The sequence below is a fragment of the Anopheles stephensi genome, chromosome 2, assembly GCF_013141755.1.
Source record: "Anopheles stephensi strain Indian chromosome 2, UCI_ANSTEP_V1.0, whole genome shotgun sequence".
In the NCBI taxonomy this organism is placed as follows: domain Eukaryota; kingdom Metazoa; phylum Arthropoda; class Insecta; order Diptera; family Culicidae; genus Anopheles; species Anopheles stephensi.
The window spans coordinates 62,704,029-62,720,254 of NC_050202.1; the positions used below are offsets into that span (position 1 = coordinate 62,704,029).

The 16,226-nt window shown below is 44.7% G+C and overlaps 1 long non-coding RNA gene across 1 annotated transcript; it reads left to right on the forward strand.

Annotated features, from left to right (window-relative positions):
* The first annotated feature begins 2,172 nt into the window (after positions 1–2,172).
* On the forward strand, positions 2,173–4,714 carry LOC118506671. Its single transcript, XR_004905530.1, has 3 exons — positions 2,173–3,091; positions 3,197–3,382; positions 3,444–4,714. It is a non-coding gene; the product is annotated as an uncharacterized LOC118506671 (long non-coding RNA).
* Positions 4,715–16,226: the final 11,512 nt, after the last annotated feature.

The window sequence follows — 16,226 nt, forward strand, 5'->3', positions numbered from 1 at the left end:
AGTATAAGGGTGAGTGTGTTCATTTATGTGTATGCGTTCTCATGTCATCGAGTGAGTGAGATGAGAAGCGAGGGTGAAGTGAAGTGAAATAAATAAAAAAACAATAACAATAATACCAGCAAAAATCGGTGTGACCCTCTTTCGATCTCTTCCGCTTTTATGGTTTTTCGGACCTCCCTTTTTTCTTTGCCTGGACGCTGGTGCGAGAAGCTTAGCGCAAAATTTCGGACCGAGTGTAGAAGAAGCACGATGAAAACGGGAACTGAATATATCGCCCTGTCCGAGCCGGGTTCGTGCTCAATGGTTGCTAGATGAGGTAAAACAAGGTGAGAAGAATGCGTATTGTGAAGAAGCCATGGAAAAGCCTGCTGGTTCCGGTGGTTTATGCTACAACATGTAATGCACAAAAAATCGGCCCCTCCCCAAATGAGACAGTGTGGGAGAGGAAGTGGGGGGAAAAATAAATCGACTCACCCTTATCGCTTGGTGTGTGGTGCGAAACACGGGGGTTGATATTTTCCTAGTAATAGAATTACGCTTGCCCGTTTGCCAAAATTTGCACGCCAGAAGGGCAGGAAAAGCGTACAAAAAAAAAACGCACAAACAAGGATAATGGCTTGGGATTGGCTAAAGGGTTTGAGTGTGTGTGTAAGTGTGGGGACCAGTGTTTATGGGGCCAGTGTCAGCAAGGGTTGTAGTTATCACACGAGCCGCCGAATGTTTGACGATGTTGTTGCTTCAAGTTGTTGCTTTCCCTCCGGTAGGGTTAACAATAATGGGTTCGAATCTGAATGTGCTAATAGTTTAGAAACGGAATGGTAAACACATTAAGCGGGTTTAAGTGGAGTGGATTAAATTGTTGTTAAAGTGCCTTTTTTAAACCTTTTTGAATCACCTTTAGGATGAGAAAATGATAAGACAATTCAGGAACAAGGTTGCCTGAAACTTTGTTTTCTTATAATGCTGTTCAGTCTATAAATTAATATAATATAAAAAAATATGTTAATGAACAGCAACAACAAATAACTGAAGAAAAATAAAAATAAAACAGAAACAAATAGCAAAAAATGCAAACAATTGTCTCACAATAGGATGTAAGAAAATGTTATGAAAAAAATAACAAAAATATTTCATGAACATAACTAAAAGTTTAAACGGCATGACTTAACTGAGAGACGGTAGTGAGTTATAGAACTGCAAAAAAGAAACAAAGATTTAAGGACATAAAAACATGTGTTAACATGTAAGAAGAAATTATCAAACTGTTTAATTCAAGAGTTGACCAATTGATAGGTTAGCGATACTCGTACCTTAATAGCTTTCTGCCAGAGGTTATAGTCATATGGAAGAGTTCTATTTTTCTTTCCTTTTTTTTCGCTCGATCCGTTTTGCATTTCAGGAAGATATGTAAGTGAATAAGTTCAAGCTACAAAGCGCTCTGCACGCTGCTCGCGTACCCCTTAGGCCTGCAGTTACGTTTAACTTGGCTTGTTCTGTGTCTCGTTCCGTTCGCTCGTTCGTTCCACTATCTGAAACAACTCGAACGTACGGTGGTACGTCTAAATAACCTGCGGAGTCGAAAAAAACAAATGGGGAAAGAAATAATAAATACAAGCCAACAACAAGGGATAAATATTATGCCACCGTCGTCTTCACGGCACGGCATTCGCTGCTGTTGCACCCAAAACTACTGCAGAAAAGAACTCAACTTGCCCGGACCCGAAGCAAACGGAAGGCAAGTGTCCCGGACGATCATTCCTGCACATCCACAGCAGCGGCGGCTTTACGCTACGAACAAAAACCACCGAGGGCTTTTGCCTTTTTCCTTCCGAAACGGCCGCTGCTGCCGCTGGGTGTTGTAGGGATCCGAACTCTGCAGACAGAAGGTTTCGGAGTGTGTGACTGACTGATATGCGGAGAGGAGGAGAGACCGCACAGACACACACACACATACACACAGGCACCGGGGATGCAAAAGGGAACACCGATGGAAGATTTTGAAGATTTGGAAGCAATAGTAATAAAAAAACAGCACACAACACGGGAGGAATGCATCCACACAAACCCGCTCACTAGCTCACTGTGGCCATTCGTGGTGTGTGTGTTTGTGTGTGTATGAATTTTTTCCACTTTTTTGTGGCCAACCAGCCGGGAGTTGATGTCCCTGCGGCGGAAAAGGAAAACCGTTTGCTGCTGGGTCGGGGAAAGGATAAGCACAGGAATATATAGCAATAGAGAGAGCTTGTGTTGTGTCTGTTTTATTTTGCCATGTTTTGTATGGCCTCCCGTTTGCCGTGGATTTGTCTGCTCGGAGTTTCAGCTTGGTGTGAGTCTCTCGGAAAGCAAAATCTTTACAAAAAAAAAAAATTTGAGATGGCGTTTTTTTAAAACCACTTTGAAAGCGATTAAAAGCAACTCAACACTCATCCATCATCATCTACTTATCACAATCTCAACACCCACCACCACAGAACACCTTGTTGGCGATGGATCAATCCCGTGGTTGCTTGTTTACACGAGGGCACAACACAACAGTCGCGAGATCATCATCCGCATTACGATCATCGCGAGATCAAGATTAGTGCGCTGCTGGTGTGAGGTGAATGTGTGTGCGTGTGAGAGTGAGAGGAAGAGAGACCAAAGGGAGAAACGAGCGAACGATCGATAGAGGAGCAACGATGAAGTTGTGAAGGGCTGAATTCCAGCAGTGCACCGGTTAAGGGCCCTTTGGTTGGGTGCAAATTGCCTCAAATACGCACTCAATTTAGATGAAAATAGATATGCTCGCGCAGTGAAACCGATGCGTCGCGATAGAGGAGAAAACGCGAAGCAGGAAGAAAATGGAGAATGCCGCGGTACCATGGTACTGTGTGCTGCTTGGGAAATTGTTAGGGTTACGAGCACAGTAGGCATTGGGTTGGGTTTGCTAGGGAAACAAGGGTGACACAGAAATTGTTTTTTCACTGGTAAAATATTGTAGTTGGTTGTAAATTACATGTAAAAATAACTCTTTTGTACCCACAAATCGGAAGGCGACAAATATCTGCTCAATAAGTCATGCAAGGCACGCACGCGAACCTACTTCTTCGAGGTGTGTAAGTCGTCGAATTTTGCTCTTGTGGAGGAATTTCGCACTAAAAAGAACATCTCCTGCTCACGCAAACGTTCTCAACAATGTTTTTAATCATTTATTTAGAGAGGCTTTGGGTCTCATTCATCGCTGAAATCCTGATGAGAGGTCTTCGTCATATCGCTCTAACTTGTTGAGGATTGTTTGTCAAAAGATGACCCGCTTTCAAGTACCGGAGTAATCGGATCGTGAAGTTATAAGTCCTGTTGATAGAACTTCCTTTGACCAAAAGGCCCTATCAGTTTTGATATGGTAAGTACATGGTTCATTTACACCGTGCGTAAATGACGGTGTCGTTTCATTACGATGATAGATTGCTCCATCCAATCGAACAATTCTCCCGGAGGCCGCTGAACACACGGTCGTCAAAGTGGATACCGGTGCACGCTCAACAAACACTGCCCGCCGAGCAGTTACATTCGAGAACCTTCAACCGGTGGCAATGAGAGGATGGATTCTGGCACGGATGAGGTAATGGCATCCCGAATGTGCCATCGCCGTCTTCGGCGAAGGCCGACAACGATGATCCACTCACGACGACTGACTCACGTCCCTTTCCACCAGGCGGGACCAGTGTATGCTTTGCACCACAGGGTCATAATTCGACTGCACTAAGAGCTCAGCTCGTCCATGACCATGGTGTAAGGAAGCTAGGTCTTGTGGGGGTCCCGTGTGCGACAGGTAGCTAGAAAGCTGCACCATACAACGTCGTACGCATCTGGCCGCTAACTCGGCACGGGAAGCAGCTACAAAATGACATGTAAATAAAATTACAATAATTAATTTTACCCTTTCAGTAGGCAAATGCGCTCGGCCGTTGGCATCTTTGATGAGCTCTGTCAAGGGAAGAAAGATTCTTCATCTCGTCGCGGAGATGTGAGTGAAAATGTGCGTCTTTTCCATCCCTTAACTTCCATATCTGTCGAGAGTGGAAAAGCTCATCTAATTCGCGAAACCCGTTGCAGTTTCGTTGCGTTCCGCCGCACGCTGCCTTCCGTGCCTTATCTTGTTCGCCATGTGGTGAAACGCGGCACAGATAGCGGTCTGTCCGTGTGTTTCGCACAGACTCGGGCAAACTGCAACCAGCCAGCCAGCCAGCCAGCCGGGCCACGTCACGCGCCGTACTATCGTGTTCTGTTGGCGGCATTCTTTATCTGTTTTTGCCCACCGTACACATCGACGACGACGGCGGCCACATTCGAGACGTCATAATATACCGTCCATACTTTGCTGTTGCTGCTGGCGAAGTTCACTTGCTGTCTGTCTCGTTCTCCGCTCGTTTTATTTTTTTTTGTTGCACGGTTCGTTTGAACGGTTGAAGCTTGGCTGGCCGAGAGTTTGCGCTGGAAATTGCAACTGCACCGTAGCTTAAAAGCAATTTACATCCTCGCCACACGGTGTCGGTGCTCAATGGTTGTTCTCAGGGACAGGAACAGCCCTTGGAATGGTAGTTGCAAGGGTTAGGCTTGTACCGTCCACCGCTTCTTCAGTTGCGTGCGAATGTTAGGAACGTTGATGGCGGAGGGTGATGATGGCGAAGAATTTACAGTGATGAACTTGCCTGTAGCTTATTTGGTCACCTCTTCAAAGGGTTTTTTATTAAATAAATTATATTTATTTAAATTGTTCACGATTTTAACTCAACAAAGCGGACTTTGCAAACAGACTTAAAAATTGAACTTAGTTTCGGCTTTTCCAGGTCCAATTAGGGAACTTTTTTGTTATAGATATCAAAGGTTTCGTCCCAATTTTAATCAAGTCCCCTAAAATATAATCTTCATTCAAAGTAGCTTCATAAAGCTAATGCTTATTGATAAAAAATATTTTCTAAACCTCTTTTCCACACTGTCCGCAACACACCAGTCTCGTTAAATGTTCGCCCCTCTGTGACAAGCAAATCACCGCTGCATAGAACCCATACAGACCGCGAACCCGCCAAGTCTCGAGTCAATTTTTGTACCACAACGTGTACCCAGCCAGCCGGTGTCCGTACGCGGTGTCTCGGAGCCTCCAGCCGGCCAGTATCCCAATCGCGGCGAAAACGTGAAGCGAGCGAGCGAGTGTGACTCTTAAATCGGTTATGCAAAAGCCTCAAACCCCCATTCGACATCTGACCGTCCGGCCCCGGCTGGTCGATTTTGGAGTACGTGCGTTCGTGCATCTAAATTTCGCTTCGAGCCTTCGGGGCTGTGTTTTGCTCCTATTTGCTCAGGTGGGCTCGTTTCGCGTGGCTTCTGCTTCTTCGTGGTGATTTAGTGCATGGGAGTCTGTCTGTCTGGTATCTGTGGAATCTGCTCAAACTCGTAGGACACAGCGTCGTGGACGCCAGCTGGCTGTGGACTAAGAAGGGATATTACGTTACATTCATTAGCGAGGGCTTCTCGTTGCTATCAGCCACCAAAAATGAACAACATTCCACGGCAGCAGACACACACCAGAAGTGGTGGATGTTAAGAATGTTCTCAGACTCCTATTGAACCAGGTGTGCCAATCTGTACTCCCAATGCCAGACGAATAAAACATTTGTCCTTTCATGTACTAAGCCCAGAAGGAATTTCTTCTACTGCAAACATATGGAATGCAAAGAAATGCGTTCTTCCTTTCTTCATAACACACCATCATCATCATCATCATCATCAATGTCCACCCCATAAGGCATAATTTCCTATCCATTTGGCGCTAAAAGCAATTCCATCGATTTGACACATTTCTTCCGGTGCCTTCCGGAATCGGTACACGATTACATTACGCTCCGTCCTTCATTCGGATTCAACACCCCCCCCTCAACATCCGGCCACTGAGTTGCCTCGGACGTCGACGCTCACACCGAAAGGGGGTGTCCTTTCGGTCGAGATGGAGATGCTTCGGTAGCAAACACCCTGCAACCCTTTTTTTTTTGTGCTGGATTTATGCTCCCTCTCGTGCTAGCTAAAATGGACAGTAGAATTATGATCAACAGTTGTGGACAGAGCGGAGGCAAAAGGACACGTCCGTTTTCATCGTCCTTTTGCGTGGTGTGTCCATTACACCGGCTTCCCTAGCACCGAGAAAGCCGGGGCGAAAAATGCGATAAACAACACAAAACACCATTTTTACACTGGCAGGATGCCTCCGTTCGGGATGTGTTGTGTCTGTCGTGCTTGAACGACTCTTCTCCAGAAACCTGCCTCCAGATGTGAAAAACAAAGTAAAGGAAATAAAGCGAGAGAAAGAGAGTGTGTGAAAGAGAGCGAGCAAAGTGAAATGATTTCTCCCTTGCCAAGCGAAGGCTTCTAACGGTACAGGATCTTTCCATTTGTCGCACAATCAATAATCGACAGCAGCAGCAGCAGCAGCAGAAGGACAGTGGCAGAAAGGCAGCAAGATGGGCCCGATGGTGTTACACAGCACACTACAGACAGACTACAGGTCGGTCGCGCAGGTCTGTCACGTTCTGGAAGCAAATGGCTTTCCTTCACCCCTTGGCATTCTTATTAGGAGGGACGGAGAAGGGGAACGAAAAACCTTCAACACTGTACTGCACACGCTGTGTTAGGAAAGCGCATCGCAACACCACCCGATGACAACCACAAACAACACTGGCTGACCAACAGATACGCACGCACAGCAGGACAAAGATGCAGATGTTCGAAGCTGTTCAGGGCCAAGGAAAAAAAACACGGAGACCTTCTCCGGGAAGAAATTATGACCGTCCATAAATATTAGTGCGCCCGGGTAATAGAGAAATTGAGGCAACAAAGTCAATCCATCCTATAAACGCACAGGGATTGGAACAGGGGACGGCGCAAACGGAGAGCCTTCCAACGAATCCCATACGAAGCTTTTTATCGGAACAGTAAGGAAGACATACATAGAAGCGTAAGGAATAAAAATGCTCTTCGCTTAGTTTCGGTCGCTCCTATACGCTAAATCGATAGCGTAAAGCCTTGCCGTGACCTATGGCCGTTCATCCCGTGTAAAAAGCACATTGTTTCGTGCGTGCGTGTGTGTTTGTGTGTGACTCGTTTGGTATTATGTAGGCGACCGTATCGAAAGGGAAGAAACCGTGAAGATCGTTCGAGAAAGACCCTCGTCGTCGTTGGGTAGCCCGATTTTTCCCGATTGCTATAAACTTTGGGCTGATAAGAAGAGTGTTTGCCCGGTAGCTGGCAATCTGCCGGATGATAACAGATGGGACTGGAGTTCGAAGTGTGAGCTCTGTTTTTAAGAAATTGGGAAAAGCTTAACTAAAATATTAGGTATAGTTATTAGAAACATGTTGATTAGAAACAGATAAATTTACATCAAAAGTTTGTAAGTTTTAGAAAATGATAACTATAGAAGAACATGGAAACTAAGGATTACAAAATAAAGAAACAAACAACAATATCAAGAAAATATAAAAAACGTGATAATATATAAATAAAATATATAAAATGTGAAAACATATAAATAAAAATAAAAAAAGAAACGGTTTAAAATAAGAAGTTAATCCATCTCCAAAATCAATTAAATTAATAACTAAACAATACTAAAGAATAGTTAGTTTGAATCTATTTATCATTTTAAGATGATAAAGGATTGGAATGGAAGTTTTGATAAAGCTCTAGGAATGGTTACTTACTTAAGAAATATAAATCAAATTGAAAGTAGAAGTTTTGAAGAGTTTCAGAGTTCCGTAACATTTTCTGTCATAAAACTATTTTATCTCTTTCAGACGTAATAAACCCTCATTGCCCTCTCATCTACTTGGAAGCGTTGAGACAAACACACAAACCAATCCGAAACAAGCAAGCGATTGACGCTTTTCTTTCCCGCGCTTTTCTTATTCCTTCACCGAGAAAAAAAACAAGACAAAAATGCAAAGAAAGGACATCATGTGGAGGAGCGTAGGGTAAGAACGGCTCGGTGGGAAATAACCAACATAAACACCCGCACCAAACCGCCCTTAAACCCAAACAAACCATACGAAGGATGTTTCTGGAACTTGAATCACTAAAACTCGAACAAAAAATAAAAAACAAACAAATATGGTAATTGAGCAGGAAAAACAAAACCTCGTGTCAGTAAGGGGAAATAAACAGTTTTCTGTGAGCTAAATGTTCCGAAACGACATAATTGTTGTTAAATAGTTTAAATTTTAAGCTGTACATAAAAAACCAACGCCAATTAGCACATGATAATGCTCTCTTCGTGGGTGAATGTTCGGTGAATGATGATGATTATGATGATGACATAATTTCAATCGATTAAGACAATGCTATATGACCCTTGGTTTAGGTGGACCCACACACACAAACACACTTGGCTCTTTAGACGCCCTTGTTTTCGGCATAAATTACACCTCGCCGTGTGTTTTAAGCATCCATGGAGAGCCCATGGACCTAGAGTGTTGTGAAAAATATGCCACCCTACCTTATCCCTACCACCATACACACACACGCTTCGACGGAACATATGCGTCGTGTGGCTCTCAAGCGATGGACGCAAGACCACTGTCAGCCAGCAAGCCAGCCACGGGAGAAAGATAACACGCTTGTAGCTTGTGGTGTACTCCATTTAGTTTGTGAAGTGCAGCTGTGTGTGTGTACATGCACAGGTTTCCAATTGCAAGTCGATGCACCATGGTGAAGATGCAACGGATCGTCGGAGTAGAAGAAGCGGCAATAGCAGAGTAGATAGAAGAGCACCGGCCTTCTGCCTTTCGGACCGGCTCGGGGAAGACGGTGCTCGGAGGGTGTGCTCTCAGCTCTACCGAGAAATGATCGTAAATTAAGTTAATTTGTGTGTTTGTGTTCAAACACACAGACACATACACGTCGGTAGGGCCGCCGACAGCAGCAGTGCGCTTCGATGCATCCGTTCTTTTTCCACCGGTGTTGACGGATACTGCTCGGATACAGCACAACGGTTTACCGGTTTTGTTCGGTTTGTTTCATGCTGCGTTCGGTTTGATTAGAACACATTCCGCAGGGAGTGCTCTTCTCGGCCCTTAATCTCCCCCCCCCCCCCTCCTCCCTTCGGTACGATTCTAATCGCGATATTATCTACTGTTGAGGATAACAAACCGTTTGATAGTTTGCTGGGCAACGATTTACCATTCCATTTGTGTACGTAATCAGTTTGAATCGGCCCCGAAAGCGATTGGTAATTAAATCTTACAAACGAATGCTTCAATATTATGTGATTTAATCTTAAATGCTTCTTAATGCTACCACCGGCAAGAGTTCCTAACCCCGAACTCTCTTTCCACCGAAACGATCGATGTTGCTTCACGCTTCACCACGCGCCACCATTAACCCCTTGTGACTGTGGTTGATTCGGCTTGCTCACATTACAATATGATATATCCAACCGGGCGGGGGCCTCCCAACAAGCTCCCCAATAAGAATGCGCATTCAGAAATAGACACTGCCGCGCTGAATGCATACAGTGTGAGTGTATCTCCGTATGGCGATCTTCACACGCACATTGTGCAGTTGCATTAGAAACACTGGTGCGGTCCATCGCGGCTCAAATCGCGACGTCAAAAAAGACGTAGCCCAAAGTGTAGAAAAGAAAGATATAAGGCAAGCAAAACGGGCAACGCACAAGAAGTTCACACCACAAGGCGTGTGCGCGGTCGGCAAGCAACAACGGCACTTGCCATCGGCACCGAGTAGCTGCTGTTGCTGCTGCTGCTGCTGCGCACTCACAGACGAGTGACTGTCGATGCGTGAAATTCAATGAAAATTAATGCACACACCACATCAGGTGGTACCCCGAGCGGCTATGGATCCATAAAGGGAATCCGTCTTTTAGTATTTCGACAAAAAAAAGGTGTTGAAGAAAGAGCGAAAGCTTTCCTATCCGGTGCAGTGTTGCTAAGATGCAATCGCGGTAGGCTTTGGCGTAGGATTGAGGATGGCTAGATAATCGATGATTTTGCTAAGAAGTTTTATTTCTTTTACTTTTAATGTTTAAAATTCCTCAAAAATGTCCAGAATTGATAACTTAATTTGTTTTTGTTAATTAATAAGCGTTACCGTTAGTTTTGGCATACATAATAAGAGCTGTTGTATCGATTTTTGGGGACAACTTAATATACTTAGAATCCTAAAGGAGTTCTTCGTAAGGTTTCGTGAGAGAATCCCGATGACCTGAGTTTTATTTGCAAAAAAGGCATTTTTTCATATTGATAGAGTTCCCTCCAGATATTAAAGCAAGAGCTTCTGACAACATATGATAAAAGTTTGCTATGGGGCGTGAAAAAAAAGCTGAGGTCAATGCTAAGGTCTCCATCGACAATAACACTACTGATAGGTCATACTTTTTGGGCCAGAAACAGATATATTTACAAATCTACTCTGTGCGGATATTGAAACCTTGAAGTTGTGTACTTTGCCACCTGTTCTCTTAGAGTCTCTTTGGGTCTACTCCAAAAGGAACGAACATAGAAGGAAGCTGTCCAAAGTAAAAGTTATTAGTTCATCGAGTAATAAAGCTTTAATAGTTCATCAGATTATTCCTATACCATAAAATCAAAAATTCTCTGATACAATAATGGAGTTTATCATCTTGTTAAAGGCTTATAAAGGCTTTTTACACAATTATAAAATGTAAATTGAACTCTGCGTAAATAAAGCAATTTTGTTTCACCTAAGAACAAACCAAAGTTTAAAATACTCAGCAAGATTCAATACTATGGCAATCTAAAAAGGGGCAAACCTCATTCCCATCTCCTCATCAAAACCAAACCCTCCTAATAATATCGCACCGCTTCGGAGAGTGAAAGCTCGTCCGCCCGTGTCCGTCTATCCAACTAACTAACTGTAGAAGGCAAAATAGTTACGCGCACTAAATGAGACGATGAAAGAAAGGTGAGGCAAACAGCGAAGCAGTAGTGTAAGCCCAGGGCACTTATGGTGGAGCTCCCACCATAAGTGGGAGCGAAATGTGCAATTGATACACTACAGAGTGAAAGAAGAAAACAAAAAGACCCTCATCGCCCCCCGATCGCACTTCCGTTGTGCCGTATCAGTGCGTCATTATTGTCGTTGTACGTCAACGGCAGCGACTCCATTTGTCACTTGGCAACGATACGGGTGACGCTGGGCAAGTGTCTGGCACGAGTGGATGACGTCGACAACAAGATTTTCCCGAAGGTGGGGAAGCAGAATTTTATCACCTCCCCTCCAAACCAAAGCGCCACCGGTTGTGCGTTGAGTGAAAGCGTTGGTGAAAAATGGCCTGTCACCGGGCACCGGGCCTTCCGGTGTGTTTGTCAAAGTTTGTCAGCTGCTGCACTGCGTTACCTGCATTTCCTGGGCGAAATATTAATCAACATCTATTCTCATCACATGGATACGACTCGATTATGCCGATTGTACTGATTTTTGTAAAGAGAAATTTAACGCTTCTTCATCGTAGCCCCGAGACTACTGCTAGCCCCAACTATCTAGCTTTCGAGTGTTGCCTGCTTGAGAGAAGCGGCGTTCGGGCACCATCTTGAAGCAAGCTCCGTTAGTTTGGCTAGTCGCTGTGATGGTGCGCGCTCGTTTAACTGTTTAACGTTAGTTACACGTGACTGAGTCTATGATGGAGTTAAAGAGAGGCACAAATGCAACATGTGCGCAGGAGTGTGAACGAACGACCCATTATTCGGTGGGGAGCGAAAGGAGAAGAAGACCAGTCGCCCAACAATGAACTACTGCTGCTACACCATGAAGTAAGCAGTAGGAGCATGAAGAAAAGTGACACACGGAAGCTTTTTTTGATGGATCTTTGCTTTGGATTTAGCTCTCAGAAACAAGCAGAAGAAAAAGTGTAGCATCTTCCTTCGATTTCATAGACTTATTTGATGCAACCTCCACTTGACAACACCGCTATTGACAGTTTGATGCTCTCGGATGCTTATTGCTTTGACAGGTGGATGAATAACAATCAAAGCACCAGTAGCAGCAGCAGCAGCAGCAGCTGTCAACTGTCGAGTTAAGTAGTTTAATGTAATCTGCTCATTAAATGTTTAACTATTAACCCCGACGGGTGTAAATTCAGCAGGAAAGAGCCCCCACCATCAATGCGAGGATGATGCGAAGATGTTGCACGAAAACTCGGGTGAAAGTGAGAAAAGCGTGGGAAATGCGAGCTTTTTTTGTTTTTGCTCCAACCAAAACTCTAACGCTCATCGGGTCCGAAAGCTGCGAGAAAGCGTGACCACCGTGATCACTACTAAGAAGCGTAGATTTGAAGCGCCGGCTAATGAGTGTCAGAATGAGGCTGCCGGGGAGTACTCTTGCGCGAGTGTGGCAAGAACGCATCGTCCTACGCCCGACACTACCGGCTTGCGTAATGAAGAGTAGGAAGTACGGTTCTACAACGGACGGCGTTCCCTAATTTGGACACGACTTGTACTACAGTGTGTTTTTGGGCTCCGTGACCTCCTTTGGTGCGCCAGAACGCACCGTAGGTACAACTCCTCCGGGGAGTTGCACTTTGCATTCCGCATTATTGTTTCTGCGCTTGTCGCACGCTTGACTATAGGATTACGAAATCAGTCGCCTTCCCCGAGCGAGGCGACTGACTACACACGTACGACGGTGAAGAAGCTTTCACAATGCACAAAAGACAACCAGAAGACGGCCTAGGTCTATGTGTGTATGTGTGTGTGTGTGCTACTCGCTCTCTATTACACCGATCACCGGTACCGAGACATCTCCAACATTCACTTTTGCACCCACCACCATCACCAGTCTAAGATGCACCCACCCAGGGACTTTGGGGATGGATTGCATTTCGCTTTCCACCATCCCCTTTGTGAGGGTGGGCGAGGGGGAGCTTGGATGGGTGGGAGCAGCCCAAGGGAAGGCATAAATTTGCAACTCATTGACGCATCTTCCGAGCTTTTTTTTGTTTTCCCCCCCATCGTTCAAACTTCGATGAGGTCCTCCATGTTTTTTTTTTTTGCTGTTGTCTGTTTTTGCCGACATATAGCGGTAGGTTAATGCGTTGGTGTTGTTTTGGTCTTCTTTCATTTTGCTACTCCCCATTTCGACTTCCCAGCTTTTGCATACCACCATCACACACCGTGCCGCTCTGTAGCTATTCGGATTGAGGAGTATAGATTTATTGTCTTCTCTCTCGGTCTCTCACTCTCTCTCTCTCTCTCGCTAGCTGTTTAAAACTCTGTTTTGGTTTGCATTTTCTTTTCCGCGGTTGTGAAGTTGCTTTTGTAGTTTGTCTTTTTTATCTATGTGCACAAAACAGTGAGAAACAGAGATGCGAATGGGGGAAGCAAGAACGAAAAAGAAATCGTGAAGAAACGTACCCCATCGGTGCGCAGAAATAGCATCCCGTGAAGTGATTTTGAATTAGGTTTGCAAGCGATCTTGTTGTTGTTGCTGTTGCTGCTTTGCTTTTCGTTTTGTTACGGTATTTTCTTGCCTGGCTGGGTGCAGATTTTGCAGCTGAGAGCAGAGGCTGCATCAGACGGGGAAGATGCACCGACACACATACACACGCACGCATGGGAAACGAGTTAGGTGATTAAATTTAGCAAACGGAAAAAGAAGAGCCCGTACCCATATTGCTGCGCATTCGAATGCCTGCCTGCCTGCCTGCCAGTGGGTTTCACTTTCAGAAGATTGACCACATGTGTGTTTTCGTATGGGTGATTTTGGTGTGCTTGATTTCGTTCGTTATTGCGATACGAAATAAGCGGTGATAATGTGCTGATGAACGATCCACGCGTACCAAATAGATTGATAACTGATTAAAAGGATTCCTGATTGCTTTCCTACCTATCTATTATCTTGTATATTAAATAGTGTTGCCCTCTGGCAGAATTTGGCAAGTAATATAATTAAGGAACTACGAGTAAATTTGTCCTACCAGCTCTATCGAGCGAGTACAGACAAAGAGAAAGTCCTCGAGGATCGACCTGATGGCATTATTAAGCCTCGTACCTAATGCCCAAAACTCAGAGTAATCGTTCAGTAATAAAAGTTTCTAAAACATACGACTAACGCTATGCAGAAGCTACCATTAAGTAACTGAAAAGAAATTCAGTCTTATTCATTTTCTCCTCCAATCCAAAATCCAATCGAATCCTAATCGTATCCCAATTGGTTCCTGGTCGAATCTTAATGGAATCCTTTTTGAATCCCAATCGAATCCCAATTGAATCCCTATCAAATTCCAATCGTATTCGGATCGGTTTCGGATCAGATTCGGATCCCTATCGAATCCGAATCGAATTCGAATCCGTCATTTAAGATCCAATCTGATTTGAATCCTTCTAGGGATTGGATTGTGGAATCCTCCAAAGCTCGAATCTCTCAACATTAGTTCTTTTACCAGGAAACTCGGTTCCGGGGTGAATTCCTACACCACTTCTTCCTCAAGAGCACCTTCCTAGGATAGTGCTCCAATCATCGTATCCTTCCGACTTTGCTCATTGTCAGGATATCGCCGCCGCCAAACACTCAGATATTCACTCAGAGCGAGTGATTGAAGTTACTGATGAATAAAATGCTACCAAAAGTTCTTACTTGCCGAAAGAAGAAAAGGAGATACTTCACTTGATCTATTAGAAGGAAGAAATGTTTTGAAAATCGGGCCGAGGATTCTTCTTTCTCTTTTGCGTATTCGGCAAATAAAATATAATGTTTTGGACATGGACTTCAACTTGGGTCGTGGGTCTAGACACCAGATCTAATAAACGAGGCGCACTCTGACGAAGCTCGCTTACCCTTTAAATATTGCCCAACATCGACTAAAGCTGAGATTAAACTCCAATAGTTTAATGTCCAAAACTGAGGAAAACCTGTCCGGGAAAGTGTTTTAAACTACACAAAACATGTTCTCCTCTGTTAAATTGGCCAAATATTTTAGACATTTACGTTGCCTTAGTGGCTCAAAAATTTACTGATGAACTGGTTTTGATAGAAAATATATGTTCTTAAAAATCTTTAAATTGATTCAAATTTTAAACAGGTTTTGAAGTCAATCTTTAATGATCTTGAAGATCATTCTCTGAACATTATAGAAGCTCTGTTTTGCTTAACGTGATAACTATTTTGTATTGTCCTATTAGTCACTGCAAACCTTTACTCATCCCACCTCCCATGGCAACGCTACCATCCGTTTGCTTCAAGGGTACATCATAAACCATCCAACCCGATTACCACCGCTCAACGCGTTAGGCTGTAAACTTTACATCCCGTATCTGTATTGCAAGCAGTTCAATCACTCTCCTTCTCACAAAAAAAAACCTCCGCTCGCATCCAACAGCCACACGTGCGACAAAATGACTGTTCGATCGTGTTACGTGACGGAACAGAATGGGCCACAAAAGGGGGTAAAGTGAAGGTCTAGCCTTAGCGTCCCGGGTGCGCATCATCCGGGCGGCATCTAGTCAGGTACGACTACCACCACCATTCATGGTCTCCGTGCAGTGTGCAACCCTCAACTGCAGCGCTTACACACAGCAAACAACAGCAAAAGAAAAAAAAAATACGAAGAAGGAAACCTTCAAAAGCCGCGATCGCGTGCGCTCACGAAACGTTGGTTTGCGTGCCTTCCGCGTACACACAGTAACGCCAGCAGCATCGGGGCTGACCTCGCCAAGAACAACACATCGATCGTGTTTTGCCGTACGCAGGTGATCTCTGGCTGCTGGGAAGCTGGAAAACCGGGCCATATCGACTCGAATCCAGCCAGAGCTGATGCGTGGTGCGGTGCGTCGTCTTGTCGGCGGCTACCGAAATGTTGCGCAATCCCAAAGTAGCGCGACGAATTGGCGACACCACTGTAGCAGGCAGCTCAAGTCACACCACAAAACCGCTCACTAGGTTTGGTGTTAGTAGTGGTAGTAGCACTCTGTACAGCATTTTTGTCCGCACTTCGGAGGCCAAACAGGCATCACTGTAACGAGACCGATTTGTCTTCCTCCAACTGGTGTGGTGCACACCAAAAGAGAGCGAGAGAGAGAGAGAAACAATCTGCCCCAATTGTGGTGTGGTGACGATCGAAAAGGGCCGCGAAAAGGGCGGAACGGACGTGACGATTTATTTATTTCTTGCTGATCTTGCTGATCGTAATCGGAGCAACGGCAAACTGCCCGTTTTCTTTCCATTCT